At 40.7% G+C, this 16,002-nt stretch overlaps 1 protein-coding gene and 1 non-coding gene across 8 annotated transcripts in view; both read right to left on the minus strand.

Annotated features, from left to right (window-relative positions):
* ELMO1 (engulfment and cell motility 1) overlaps positions 1 to 16,002 on the minus strand; it is a 586,094-nt gene that overhangs the window by 286,485 nt on the left and 283,607 nt on the right. The window contains exon 1 of one of the 7 annotated variants that reach the window (XM_033193628.1): positions 3,694 to 3,698. The exons of the other annotated variants lie outside the window; for them this stretch is intronic. The gene's annotated coding sequence lies outside the window, so the exon portion shown is untranslated. Of the gene's footprint in view, positions 1 to 3,693; positions 3,699 to 16,002 lie in introns of those variants that run through there. 7 annotated transcript variants of the gene reach the window in all.
* Positions 13,021 to 13,122, minus strand: LOC117073902. The gene has a single exon (XR_004433449.1). It is a non-coding gene; the product is annotated as a small nucleolar RNA U13 (small nucleolar RNA).

Genomic DNA, 16,002 nt, shown 5'->3' on the forward strand with positions numbered 1-16,002 from the left:
AAATTTGCCAAAGTAGCAGTAATAATGATTTGTACTGGTGGGAAGATGGTTAATTTTTTTTTTATGTCCATATCTTTCTAACTTTTTCTAATAAAGATGTATTGATTTTCACTTATATTTGACTAGGGGTGTGTCCACTCTTCTCTAACAAGGAAATAAATTCATTTTGCAGGAGAACATGAGAAACAGTTTGGCTTCTCATCCTGGACCCTGCTCAAGTACTCACTGAAGCACCGCCCTGCAGGTCAGCATCCAGCTGTGGAAGAGGAATTCACGCTGGGCAAAAAGGCTCATGCCCACCTGCCCAAGTCAGTCCTCTGCGGTCAGGGCAAGCGGCCTGCATTCTGCCCACAGCATTTCAAACAGTGTGGGGAAACTCGAGTGTGGATACAAGAGGCCAGGAAGAGGATCTGTCTGATTTGAATCCTCAGAGAGTCAGGGGCAATCTCAGGTCCTGAGGTCTCTCAGGCTTGGGCCTCTCCAGGGTGTTTGCCTAATTTTCCTTTCCTGCCAGGGAATGGCCCTCTGGGCTTTAAAGGATCCCCATCCTTTATTGTGATCCTGGAAGCCTGCACCTCCTGGAGCCTGACCGTTCACACCACACTTCACATTTCGTCAGGGGCATTCGAGGAGACGGCTTCAGCACAGGTGAATCAATTCCTCATCAACTGGGCAATGAGGCTGGCCCCAGGTGGTCCCCTGTAAACCTTGAGAACTGGGTAATAGAATCCCCACGGGGCCTCCTGGCTCCCAAGCCTTCCCAACTGTAAATATTCAGGGAAAACACAGTGGGTTGAACCACTGAAGTGACAATATCTGGCCATTTTTGAACTACAAAAATGTAATGTTAATCATATGATTCAACCTAATAGCTAAACAGACGTAAATGGCCCCGTGATCCTGACAGTTTCTGAAAGGAGATGGTTTTCTGGAGAACATATTGGAACTAATTCCAGCAGGAGTCAACCAGAGCTGAGGATAAAAAGACAAGAGAGATGGACGTAATTCTGGTTTAAAAATCAGTGTTGAAATTAAAATTGTAAATTAACTTGTTTCAAATGCATCGTGTGACACCCCACGATAAAGCCAGCAAATACCAAGGAGAAATTTTCCACTCTCTTTCTCTATTAAGGGTCAGAAGCAGCAGCTATACAGTGACTTCTGCTTTAGTTTTATTTTAGCCCATGGAAATCTGCCCACCTGCCAACAGAGCAACTGTGCCTTTCCCAGCCCTGAGAACAAGCTTTTGAGAATGAGGATTTGAGTCCATCGCCAACCAGAGAAGTAATAACCTTGAGGGAGGAGGAGAGTATTGGAAATGTTAGGTAAATAGCATGTGAATGCCACATTGCCCCTAACCTTAGCAAACAGATTAGACGGAGTCAAAAACTACTATGTTAAAAAATAAAAAATAAAGCTTTGGTGTCCTTGTGAACCTCATACAGTCATGGTTCCCGGTACAGTCTGACGTGACCTTGGATATCAGAGGAAGCTGTGCCTGAAATCTGGATGGCAGCAGGTGGCCATCCTCCTGCAAACCCGCAGAAGAGGTAGGGAAGGCCTGGCACATGAACGCTGCCCTGAGCTGCCAGGGCTGTGTGGGAGTGGTCTTCATTTGAAGTTGGGTGCAGAGAAAGTGACTTTGTCTGAGAAGACCTGGGTGAGAGGTTTGGATCTCCCAGGTATGTTCTGGCACCTTGAGCAAGGCTCTCTCTTTGTAAAAACATTTTGCTGTTTGGGCTTTTTTTTTTTTTTTTTTTTTTGATGTTTTCAAATCTCAACAGTAACAGCCACTTAGTACATAGAAGTACCAAGTGTGATCCCGTTTGTGTACAGAAATGATCAAATATACCTATGTGTGCATGTGTGCGGAGGAGTGTGTGCGTGCATGTGCACATGTATACACATGATCATAAAAGCATTTAGAAATGTCGGAAAGCATACACTGAGATGGTTAACACACAGCACTGGAAAGAAGGGAGGCTGCAAACAAGACAGGGAGCATCATTTAGTGAAGTTAAGGAGAAAAGGCTATGGTTCAAAAAAGAAGAAAATGAAAGGAACAGAAATTTGTGATACAAACTTCTATGTAACTATATTAGAAAGCACCAGATTGTTCATCTACTTAGATGTGAGCATGTCCATGATGAATTGAGAAATAAAAAAGCAAGTTTTTGTGTAATGTGTATAAGCTGGTTGTGTTGGGGCAAAACCCAAACGAATGGTAGTTCTCTGCATATGTCTCCAAGCAGTATCTGCCGGAGTGGACACCTATAAGGGACACATGTGGGGAAGGATCTACCAGGCTCCTCAGAGAAGTAGTGAGGGGCAGGAAAAGCTGGAATCAATTTCTGAAAGTCTATTTTTTGATAGTAATTATACTAACCTCAACCTCCTCCAACAAGTAGACACTTCAGGAATTATACTTCACAGAAAAATGACTTTAAAAATAGACATACGGGTTACTTCCAAGATGGCCAAATAGGAACAGCTCCGGTCTACAGCTCCCAGTGATACTGATGCAGAATACAGGTGATTTCTACATTTCCAACTGAGGTACCTGGTTCATCTCATTGGGACTGATTGGACAGTGGGTGCAACCTATGGAGGGCAAGCCAAAGCAGGGTGGGGCATCACCTCATCCAGGAAGCACAAGGGGTCCAGGGATTTCCCTTTCCTAGCCAAGGGAAGCTGTGAGTGACCCTACCTGGAGGAACGGTACACTCCTGCCAAAATACTGGGCTTTTCCTATGGTCTTCGTAATTGGCAGACCAGGAGATTCCCTCCCGTGCCTGGCTCGGTGGGTCCCACACCCACAAAGCCTTGGGCTGCTAGCGCAGTAGTCTGAGATCAACCTGGGTTGCTGGAGGTTGGCAGGGGGATGGGCATCTGCCACTGCTGAGGCTTGAGTAGGTGGTTCTATGCTCACAGTGTAAACAAAGCTGCAGGGAAGCTCAAACTGGGCAGAGCCCACCGCAGTTCAGCAAGGCCTACTGCCTCTCTAGATTCCACTTCTAGGGGCAGGGTGTATTTGAACAAAAGGCAGCAGACAGCTTCTGCAGACTTAAACGTCTCTGCCAGACAGCTCTGAAGAGAGCAGTGGTTCTCCTAGCACAGCGTTCAAGATCCAATAACAAACAGACTGCCTCCTCAAGTGGGTCCCTGACCCCCGAGTAGCCTGACTGGGAGACACCTCCCAGTAGGGGCAGACAGACAACTCATACAGGCGGGTGCCCCTCTGGGACGAAGCTTCCAGAGGAAGGATCAGGCAGCAATATTTGCTGTTCTGCAGCCTCCGGGTGTTACCCAGGCAAACAGGGTATGGAGTGGACCTCCAGCAAACTGCAACAGACCTGCAGCTGAGGGAACCGTCTGTTAGAAGGAAAACTAACAAACAGAAAAGAATAGCATCAACATCAACAAAAAGGACATCCATACCAAAACCCTATCTGTAGGTCACCAACATCAAAGACCAAAGTTAGATAAAACCAGAAAGATGGGGAGAAACCAGAAGAGAAAGGCTGAAAATTCAAAAACCAGAGCATGTCTTCTCCTCCAAAGGACTGCCGCTCCTCAACAGCAGGGGAACAAAACTGGACGGAGAATGAGTTTCACAAGCTGACAGAAGTAGGCTTCAGAAGGTCGGTAATAACAAACTTCTCTGAGCTAAAGGAGCATGTTCTAACCCATCACAAGGAAGCCAAAAACCCTGAAAAAAGGTTAGATGAGTAGCTAACTAGAACAACCAGTGTAGAGAAGAGCTTACAAGACCTAATGGAGCTGAAAACCACAGTACAAGAACTGCATGAAGCATACACAAGCTTCTATAGCTGATTCAATCAAGCACAAGAAAGGATATCAGTGATTGAAGATCAAATTAATGAAAAAAAGCAAGAAGACAAGATCAGAGAAAAAAGAGTGAAAAGGAACAAACAAAGCCTCCAAGAAATATGGGACTATGTGAAAAGACCACATCTACGTTTGATTGGTGTACCTGAAAGTGATGGGGAGAATGGAAACAAGTTAGAAAACACTCTTCAGGATATTATCCAGGAGGGCTTCCCCAACCTAGCAACACAGGCCAGCATTCAAATTCAGGAAATACAGAGAACACCACAAAGATAGTCCTTGAGAAGAGCAACCCCAAGACACATAATTGTCAGATTTACCAAGGTTGAAATAAAGGAAAAAATGTTAAGGGCAGCCAGAGGGAAAGGTCGGGTTACCCACAAAGGGAAGCCCATCAGACTAACAGCGGATCTTTCTGCAGAAACCTTACAAGCCAGAAGAGAGTAGGGGTCAATATTCACCATGCTTAAAGAAAAGAATTTTCACCCCAGAATGTCATATCCAGCCAAACTAAGCTTCGTAAGTGAAGGAGAAATAAAATTCTTTATAGACAAGCAAATGCTGAGAGATTGTGACACCACCAGGCCTGCCTTACAAGAGCTCCTGAAGGAAGCACTAAACATGGATAGGAACAAACGGTATGAGCCACTGCAAAAACATGGCAAATTGTAAAGACCATCGATGCTAGGTAGAAACTGCATCAATTAATGGGCGACATAACCAGCTAGTATCATAATGACAGGATCAAATTCATACATAACAATATTAACCTTAAATGTAAATGGGCTAAATGCTCCAATTAAAAGACACAGACTGGTAAACTGGATACAGAGTCAAGACCCATTGGTGTGCTGTATTCAGGAGACCCATCTCATGTGCAAAGACACATATAGGCTCAAAATAAAGGGATGGAGGAAGATCTACCAAACAAATGGAAAGCAAAAAGAAAGCAGGGGCTGCAATCCTTATCTCTGATAAAAACAGACTTTAAACCAAAAAAATCAAAAGAGACAAAGAAGGCCATTACATAATGGTAAAGGGATCAATTCAACAAGAAGAGCTAACTATCCTAAATATATATGCACCCAATACAGGAGCACCCAGATTCATAAAGCAAGTTCTTAGAGACCTACAAAGAGACGTAGACTCCCACACAATAATAATAGGAGATTTTAACACCCCACTGTCAATATTAGACAGCTTAATGAGACAGAAAATTAACAAGGATATCCAGGACTCGAACTCAGCTCTGGACCAAGCAAAACTAATAGACATCTACAGAACTCTCTGCCCCAAATTAACAGAATATACATTCTCCTCAGTACCACGTCACACTTATTCTAAAATTGACCACATAATTGGAAGTAAAACACTCCTCAGCAAATGTAAAAGAACAGAAATCAAAACAAACTGTCTCTCACACCACAGTGCAATCAAATTAGAACTCAGGATTAAGAAATTCACTCAAAACTGCACAACTACATGGAAACTGAACCTGCTCCTGAATGACTACGAGGTACATAATAAATTGAGGCCGAGCACAGTGGCTCACGCAAGTAATCCCAGCACTTAGGGAGGCCGAGGCGAGTGGATCACAAGGTCAGGAGATAAAGACCATCCAGGCTAACACAGTGAAACTCCGTCTCTACTACAAAAAGAAATACAAAAAATTAGCCAGGTGTGGTGGTGGGCACCTGTAGTCCCAGCTACTTGGGAGGCTGAGGCAGGAAAATGGCATGAGCCCAGGAGGCGGAGCTTGCAGTGAGCCAAGATCATGCCACTGCACTCCAGCCTGGGTGACAGAGAAAGACTCCGTCTCAAAAATAAATGAATAAATAAAAAATAACTAAATTAAAGTAGAAATAAAGATGTTCTTTGAAACCAATGAGAACAAAGACACCATGTACCAGAATCTCTGGGACACATTTAAAGCAATGTGTAGAGGGAAATGTATAGCACTAAATGTCCACAAGACAAAGCAGGAATGATCTAAAATCAACATCCTAACATCACAATTAAAAGAACTAGAGAAGCAAGAGCAAACAAATTCAAAAGCTAGCAGAAGACAAGAAATAACTAAGATCAGAGCAGAACTGAAGGAGATAGAGACACAAAAATTCCTTCAAAAAATTCAATGAATCCAAGAGCTGGTTTTTTGAAAAGATCAACAAAATAGACCACTAGCAAGAATACTAAAGAAGAATAGAGAGAAAAATCAAGTGGATGCAATAAAAAATGATAAAGGGGATATCACCACTGATCTCACAGAAATACAAACTACCATCAGAGAATATTATAAAAACCTCTATGCAAATAAACTAGAAAATCTAGAAGAAATGGATAAATTCCTGGACACATACACCCTCCCAAGACTAAACCAGGAAGCAGTTGAATCTCTGAATAGGCCAATAACAGGCTCTGAAATTTAGGCAGTAATAGCCTACCAACCAAAAAAATTCCAGGACCAGAAAGATTCACAGCCGAATTCTACCAGAGGTACAAAGAGAAGCTGGTACCATTCCTTCTGAAACTATTCCAATCAATAGAAAAAGAGGGAATCCTCCCTAACTCATTTTATTAGGCCAACATCATCCTGATACCAAAGCCTCACAGAGACACAACAAAAAAAGAGAATTTTAGGCCAATATCCCTGATGAACATTGACATGAAAATCCTCAATAAAATACTGGCAAAACGAGTCCAGCAGCACATCAAAAAGCTTATCCACCACGAGCAAGTCTGCTTCATCCCTGGGATGCAAGGCTGGTTCAACATACACAAATCAATAAACATAACCCAACACACAAACAGAACCAACAACAAAAACCACGATTATCTCAATAGATGCAGAAAAGGCCTTTGACAAAATTCAACAGCCTTTCATGCTAAAAACTCTCAATAAACTAGGTATTGACAGAAAGTATCTCAAAATAATAACCATTTATGACAAACCCACAGCCAATATCATACTGAATGGGCAAAAATGGGAAGCATTCCCTTTGAAAACCAGCACGAGACAAGGATGCCCTCTCTCACCACTCCTATTCAACACAGTATTGGAAGTTCTGGACACAGCAATCCGGCAAGAGAAAGAAAGAAAGTCTATTCAATTAGGAAAAGATGAAGTCAAATTGTCTCTGTTTGCAGATGACATGATTGTATATTTAGAAAACCCCATCATCTCAGCCCAAAATCTTCTTAAGCTGATGAGCAACTTCAGCAAAGTCTCAGGATACAAAATCAATGCACAAAAATCACAAGCATTGCTATGTGCCAAGGACAGACAGAGAGCCAAATCATGAGTGAACTCCCATTCATAATTACTACAAGGAGAATGAAATACCTAGGAATCCAACTTAAAGGGATGTGAAGGACCTCTTCAAGGAGAACTACCAACTACTGCTCAACCAAATAAAAGAGGACACAAACAAATAGAAAAACATTCCATGCTCATGGATAGGAAGAATCAATATTGTGAAAATAGCCATACTGCCCAAAGATTTTTATAGATTCAATACTATCCCCATCAAGCTACCACTGACTTTCTTCACGGAATTGGAAAAAACTACTTTAAATTTGTTATGGAACCAAAAAAGAGCCTACATAGCCAAGACAATCCTAAGCAAAAGAACAAAGCTGGAGGCATCATGCTACCTGACTTCAAACTATACTACAAGGCTACAGTAATCAAAACAGCATGGTACTGGTACCAAAACAGATATACAGACCAATGGAACAGAACAGAGGTCTCAGAAATAACACCACACATCTACAACCATCTGATCTTTGACAATCCTGACAAAAACAAGAAATAGGGAAAGGATTCCCTATTTAATAAATGGTGCTGGGAAAACTGGCTAGCCATATGTAGAAAGCTGAAACTGGATCCCTTCCTTACACCTTATACAAAAATTAACTCAAGATGGATTAAAGACTTCAATGTAAGACATAGCACCATACAAACCCTAGAAGAAAACCTAGGCAATATCATTCAGGACATAGGCATGGGCAAAGACTTCACGACTGAAACACCAAAAGCAATGGCAACAAAAGCCAAAATAGACAAATGGAACCTAATTAAAGTAAAGAGCTTCTGCACAGCAAAAGTAACTATCATCAGAGTGAACAGGCAATCTACAGAATGGGAGAAAAATTTTGCCATCTATCCCTTCTGACAAAGGGCTAATATCCAGAATCGACAAAGAACTTAAACAAATTTATAAGAAAAAAACAAACCCATCAAAAAGTGGGCAAAGGATATAAACAGACACTTCTCCAAAGAAGCCATTTATACAGCCAACAGACATATGAAAAAATGCTCGTCATCACTGGTCATCACAGAAATGCAAATCAAAACCACAATGAGATGTCATCTCATGCCTGTTAAAATGGCCATCATTAAAAAATCAGGAAACAACAGATGCTGGAGAGGACGTGGAGAAATAGGAATGCTTTTACACTGTTGGTGGGAGTATAAATTAGTTCAACCATTGTGGAAGACAGTGTGGCAATTCCTCAGGGATCCAGAACTAGAAATACCATTTGACCCAGTGATCCCATTACTGGGTATATACCCAAAGGATTATAAGTCATGCTACTCTAAAGACACATGCACACACGTGTTTACCGGGGCACCATTCACAATAGCAAAGACTTGGAACCAACCCAAATGTCCATCAATAATAGACTGGGTAAAGAAAATGTGGCATGTATACACCATGGAATACTATGCAGTCATAAAAAAGGATGAGTTTATGTCCTTTGCAGGGACATGGATGAGGCTGGAAACCATCATTCTTAGCAAAATATTATAAGGACAGAAAACCAAACACTGCATGTTCTCACTCATAAGTGGGAGTTGAGCAATGAGAACACATGGACACAGGGAGGGGAACATCACACACTGGGGCTGTCAGGGGGTGGGGTGCTGGAGGAGGGATAGCATTAGGAGAAACGCCTAATGTAAATGATGAGTTGATGGGTACGGCAAACCAACACGGTACATGTATACCTATGTAGCAATCCTGCATGTTGTGCACATGTACCCTACAACTTTAAAGTATAATAATAATAGACTTATGGCTCTAAATTGAGAATATTACTTCAAAATACAGCTCTGAAGAAACTTTCACTTAGTATTTTCACAACCATGTTGTCAAAGCATAAAAACGTTCAGGGGGCTGGCACAGTGGCTCACGCCTGTAATCCCAGCACTTTGGGAGGCTGAGGTGGGTGGATCATCTGAGGTCAGGAGTTCAAGACCAGCCTGACCAACATGGCAAAACTCCATCTCTACTAAAATACAAAAATTAGCCAGGTGTGATGGCATGCACCTATAGTCCCAGCTACTCGGGAGGCTGAGGCAAGAGAATCACTTGAACCGGGAGGCAGAGGTTGCTGTGAGCCAAGATCATGGCACTGCACTCCAGCCAGGGTGACAGAGCGAGACTCTGTCTCAGAAAAAAAAAAAAGAAAAATTCAGGGGAATAACATACATCAGCCTCATGAAAGGAGAAAGAGGAAGAGAGGATATGAAGGGGGCTGTACAACAACTGTATCTGTAATGTGCCATTTTATTAATAGTCACAACATAAAGTCACGTTTGAAGAAAACACAGCAGAAAGTTAGTATCTGTATAATCTGAGTGGTAGGTACATATATGAATACCATTTGATTCTGTTTTTCCCTTATGGTAAAAACATTTCATAATGAAAATTTTAATTTAGAAAATCTACATTTTATTAATTAAAAGCACAATGAAACTAGTATCTGACTATCACAAACTCAAGTAGGTTTGATAATTTCAGGACTTTGTGCTTGCTTTAAATATTATGGAATAATACAATGTAAAATCAAAAGTGGTTGTTTGCCAAAAATGCAAATGCGTGCTTGCATTTGATAATACTTTTGCAGTGATTATGCTATCTTCTCCCTCTGCTGTATGTAAAAGAGAGCTGAAATATATTTTCAACAATGAAGAAGGAAGTAAAATATTAAAAGTGACCCTTGGAGATCAGTTTTTATATTACATCTTGTGAAATTCAGTAGATGCCTCTGCTTCTCTTAGATAAGGAATGTTAATGGAACATTTCAATCCTCCACAAATGAAACTTTCCTGAACAGACCTGGAGCATATATGCACAGTCTTTGTAAAACCATTCTGAACATATTTTTATGAAATCCTCCCCTGTCTACAAAATAGCATGATTTTCCTTCCTATTCCCCCTTTTTCCTCCTATTTCCCCACTGGCACCTGATGCGAAGAAGCTTTTGCTGGCTTCACACGCTATCAGAACAGCAGAGGAGCAGGGCAGTTTAAAACTGCCATAGGTACTGCTTCTCTCAGTGGCCCTGTATGTTGGAGGTTGGAAGGACTAAGTCAAAGGACAGTTCAACGGAATCATGAGCAGCCCCTAAATGTCCCCAGAAGAGCCCACCCTTGAGAGAACAGGTGCCTGGGAATCCTGTGTCCACCAGTCACATGACTTCTGCCTGTCCAGATGTCCCACCCCAAACTGGCTTTCTGCAGGAGCAAAAGAGTCTGGTCCTTCGGGTCTGATGGTCTTTATCAGGTAAGAGGCTGGCTACTTGCAACAGGTGGGAGGAGCAGACATGGGCGCAGCACAACGTCATGATTGGCAGCACAGAGGTGGAGAGAGACCAACCTGGGTTCCAATGCAATCTTCAGCATCAGTTGATACTCTTAGAAAGTTCACCTCTCTAAAGCCACTTCTTCCCCTATAACACTACAGAGGTACTACTCTCTCACTGGCCTGGTGTGAGGGTTAAATGACATGATGCCCAGAAAATGCTCTGAACAGAACCCAGAACCAGGTGGGCCCTGGCGAGGTGGCAGCTGTCAACTATGAGCCTCCAGTCTGGAGTGGCATCAGCATTCTCCACTACATTCTTCTAAGTTCCCTCTTGAAGAAATCCTGGTTCTTACACCATGCCTGGTTCCCTTCAAGACATCAACTGACCTTGAGCTCTTACTAGACTTCAGATGTCATTCATGTGAAGTTTGGCTTTCTCACTGGCTCCAGGATTCTGATTCCCGACGCCATTCTGAGCCTACACTTACCTTGAATCCCGTAAACATTGTACTAAAGGAGCCTCCTTCCTGAGACTGTTGAACTGTACACACCTCCATCCCCAGGGTTTTATCAACATAATCAGACAACTAATTAAAGAAGCAAAAGCCCCCCAAAATATTGTGGGGATATTCTACCTTCTCTATCTCAGTGAATTAAGGAATGGACATTTTCAGTCTCCTACCCGTATGGTCACTTGTTCTATTTATGAAGATTTCTCTGGCAAAGAATTTAATAGCCTTTCTTGTTTTCCACTCATTTATACTTTTGGCAACATCTTATCTGACTTTTGAATGCTGACTGACTACATAAGAAAATACAGCACTGTACTGTGAGTATTCTGTCAATTCAAAATTCATGACCCTAAACCACTTCAAGTTTGAAACACTTTCATTACTACCTTAAGAAAATGGCTAGGTACGCTAGATAAGGTGATCAGTGCAACATTCAAATACACAGGAAATTTCTACTCCCTGATGTGTGTATGTTTCATTGATTGGCGTTTACCATAAAGGCTTCCACTAAGACATTGTAGAAAGCCTTCAGGTAATCAAATAAATACATGTCTCAGTTAAGCGTGATGTCATCTTCCACACCATTTCAAGTGAGAGAGGGTTTGTAAACAGATAGGTCAACAGAATAAAAGGGGAGGAGGGAAGGAAAGTAGGGAGAAAAATGGGATGAATGCAAGAGGGAGGGAGGTAAGAGAAAGTGCAGGGTGGGGGTAAACTGGAACCAAGTAAATTTAATGTCTGATACACTCAATTGATTCTGAAGAGATCATTCTGAAGACCCAACCATGTGTTTCTGAAGTCTCTGAAAACAGAAGAATCTCCTCAAATCCCCTGAAAGACAAGGATAGTAACTCCAGGAAACCACCACACACATTGTTGAGAGCTTAGAAAAACCCCACACCAGGTGCTGGAGGAGCAAAGATGAACAGCTGCCTCGTGGGGCACCCCTGTATCCGCAGGCTCTTCTGAAATGTTCTGGCTAGATTCCTTGCACAAGCCCAGCTCCGGCCCCTGAAACTTCCATCCACACAAGGAGAATCATGTGCTCATCACAGGGGAGTCCCTTAATGAAATCTAACTCATGCACAGGTTCAGCAATCTAGTTTTAAACCTCATAAACAGGCATTTTCATCTCTGCAGGTCACTATGAACTACTACCAAGAGCACTTGTCAACCTATAAATATATAACATAAGGATGAGTAGTAACTATTTCACTTGAGAGGTTTAAATCTCGACAAAATGAAATTTTTTTTGAAGTTTAAAACAGGACTCATAAAAATATAGAATAAATATATGTCAAGATTTACTCAACTCAATAATGAAGAAACCATCAAGTTAATAAGGCTGATCCAAAGAGGACTGATGGAGAATGTCTTTCTAGCCTTTGAAAATGTTAGTAGAAAATTGCTAGGTTACCTGCAAAGCTGGTTAATGTCCTAAAACGCACAAAACATAGGGTTCTTTCTTTCACTAGACAGCTATTGCCAAAAATCTATACCTTAACACACAACTTCCCAGTGTCTATAGATTCCAATTAAGAGTGAAAAACAAAAGTTAAACATAAGGAAGTTCTCCTGAATAATTAAATAATCTTTGGTCAGGTTTATTTATTTAAAAAATGTTCCAATGTGACATTGAAAGGATATGCTCCTCTACTTTTTTGCCTTATTTCCAAGTTTTAAATAGTTTTTCTTAACCCATTGGCTATAATTCTACACATTTCAAAGAGAGGAGAATACAGCTATGATTTGAGCCAGTTTCAGTTACAAATACAGATATCTTTCCATTGCTTTTCCTCTTTTCAATAAGAAGGTCATCCTTAAATCAGATTTCTGAATTTCTCACAGTAAAGCAAATATTTGAATTATTAGGGGAAAAAGTTTTCTTAACCTGCCACTTAAATGTTCAAATTGAATCACTTTAGATGTCTTGAAAAAAAATGTATTGTTAATATTTGTGAGCATTCTAAGGAAGGGGAGAATCACGCTAAGAAATTAAGACATTTCAAAATCTCAAGTTTTTGCTTTTTTTTTTTTTTTTTTTTACTTTTTCACTTTTCTTCCCATGTCAGATGGGTCATGTGATGACATCATCACAAGATTTGAGGGAGGCATATGTCACATGTGAATGTGAAAACCCAATCATCACGCTTAGGAACCAACAGGAATAGCTTTTACTTTTGACTTAGCATTTTGGTTTATGAGCTCAGTAAAAGTCCACAATTCTCATCTGAAACATTAAAAATTCTAGAAATTATATTTAATCATTATCTTTCATTAACTCTAAAATGCACACCTTTTTCCTTTTTTTTGAGACAGAGTCTTACTCTTGTCGCCCAGGCTGGAGTGCAATAGCACGATCTCGGCTCACTACAACCTCTACCTCCCGGGTTCAAGCAATTCTCCTGCCTCAGCCTCCCAAGTAGCTGAGATTACAAGCACACGCCATCACGCCCGGCTAATGTTTTTGTGTTTTTAGTAAAGACAGGGTTTCACCATGTTGGCCAGGCTGGTCTTGAACTCCTGACGTCAGGTGATCCACTGACCTTGGCCTCCCAAAGTGCTGGGATTACAGGCATGAGCCACCATGCCTGGTCCAGCCCAGATGCACATTTATTTTCATCTATTACCAACTCTAAATTTGGGTACAATTTCACAATGAATGGCATCTTTCAATCGCAGTCTGATGGACAGCAGTTGCAAAGCAACTTTCATATGTGAATATTTAAAAATTCAGCATTGAATTGAATTAGCAGAATGGGTCTCAGCAACTGTAATGAAAACCCTGAGATATACCAAAGCAGTTACTAACCCTAGGCACCAAATGGTTGTTGGAAGTGCTGGGATCTGTTCCTTTACATTCCCAGCCCAGCAACAGTCAGAATTGTGTTAACATGACAAAACTGCAGTGGTAAACAGCTTAAGAACTCAGCATCAGTGAACTAACTTACCCTTTCTTCCTTTCTTTTCTTCCTTCCTTCCTTTCTCTTTCTTTTCTTTCCTTTTTTCTTTCTCTTTCTCCTTCCTTCTTTTTTTTCTTTGACAGAGTCTCATTCTGTCACCCAGGCAGGAGTACAGTGGCGCTGTCTCAGCTCACTGCAGTCTCTGCCTCCTGGGTTCAAGCAATTCTTGTGCCTCAGCCTCCCAAGTAGCTGGTATTACAGGCATGTGCCACCTCGCTGGGCTAATTTTTGTATTTTTAGTAGAGATGGGGTTTCATCATGTTGGATAAGCTAGTCTCAAACTCATGGCCTCAAGTGTTCTACCCACCTTGGCTTCCCAAAGTGGTGGGATTACAGGTATGCGCCACCATGCCTGCCTGAACTTTCATTTTAAAAATTTCTTTTTTCCAGAAACTTTGTAGAAAGTGTTAATTCAAAATAAATCAAAATAAAAATTCTTTTAAAACTATTTCACCAATATTCTTTATAGCACAAAGGGCAAATCGTGTAGCAAAGTTTAGACACTGAAGAGTTGAGTCGAAAGTGATTCAGAAGACTTATATTTTCTTGTGCAGAAGTGTCAGGAGTAAAAGTTACCTGATGTATTTTTCTTGTATTTTTTATATGTTTATAAGAATGTTCAGTGATAAATACCTATATATCATTAATTCCAGAGGAGTTCTTTCAATAAATATATTTTTAAAATATATTAGATACACTCAATTCCTTCCTAAAAGATCATTTCAATAATGGGAGGTGCTGGGAAATAGTTTAACTGGCTAGGTTTCTTTTTCTCAGTTGTACATAAAATGTGTATCCACCAATCAGTGGCATCGTGGGCAATAACATATGGACATACAAATATAGATACAGCAGCAATATTTAAATATCTGATTTCTAAGTAAACTTCCCATTAAGTAAAAATAATCCATTAGTTTATTCTTGCAACCAGGCCTTACTTTCTTTTCTAATACATTTTAGACTGATGGGAAGCAATAAAGAATCTAGCTTAGAGAGCTACTTATCCCCCCATCAACTTCTAAACACAATCAGATCAATCCAAAGACTAAAATCAACAATATTCACCATGTTGGGTCTTTTGTTTTTGAATTTTGTACTATTATCTGCTCAATATATAAGTAAAGTTAGTAAAAATATTTTAAAAATAAAAACTTGTCATTTGGAAGAACATAGTTTTGACATTTAGAAGATACAAGCTGGACAATAATAGAAGCTAGGCGTTATTAGAGCCTCCAATGACTACACTGTAAGAAAATTTTCAAAGACAGAGCTGAGTTTCCACGACTTAGAGTGAGTACACGTTCTAGGGGAAAAGAAAAAGCAATTCCATATGGAGAGTTTTAATTTTAGATGGCTTCTCTTGTCGGCTTCATTTCTGTTCCTCCCCTTCTTTGAAATTCACTGTTCTCAGAAATTCTGTAAAGGGTTGAGGGTGGAAAGAGAATTGTCCATGCTTACATTAAAAAAAAAAAAAGTCATCTCAACCTGAAGTCCTCTTCTGAGGCACTTGATAGGTTCAAGAAAAGAAATTTACTCTCATTATCTAGGAAATGTTCTCTCTGTATTTCTCTGAACATAAGAAAGTCTAAGTGAGACATTTCAAGGCATCCCTCATTTCGTTTCCTCCCTGCATTCCTATCCAAAAGGCCAAAACACCAAACTAGCTTATTATATGATTCCTATTCTTTCACAGACTTCATCAGCTGAATGCAGAAAAAGTAAGATTTGATGTAAAGGGAGGAGCTAAGCTGCTATCTGAAAGTACTACTAGCTTTGATTAGGATATTAAGAGTCTATAGCTGGTGGTCAAAGGGCTTGTCTTAGGCAAGTACACTGCCAACAATACCAGAAATAGAACTCAAGACAACTACTCAGTTACCAAGCAGTGCATTTATATGTTATACTGAGAAGGAAAATTGCCATCTTCGTTACAACACTGAAGCTGAAAAAAAAATTTGTTCCATGTACGCATATAAGTACTGCATGCTTGATACAGCAAACAGAGGTTTCCATTGACTATTTTCATTGAGTCCAAATTTCCCTTCACTAGCAGACAGCTCTTACTCATCTCAGCAAGCTGCTCAC

This window comes from Trachypithecus francoisi, unplaced genomic scaffold (assembly GCF_009764315.1).
Source record: "Trachypithecus francoisi isolate TF-2019V2 unplaced genomic scaffold, Tfra_2.0 Lachesis_group4, whole genome shotgun sequence".
Classification (NCBI taxonomy): domain Eukaryota; kingdom Metazoa; phylum Chordata; class Mammalia; order Primates; family Cercopithecidae; genus Trachypithecus; species Trachypithecus francoisi.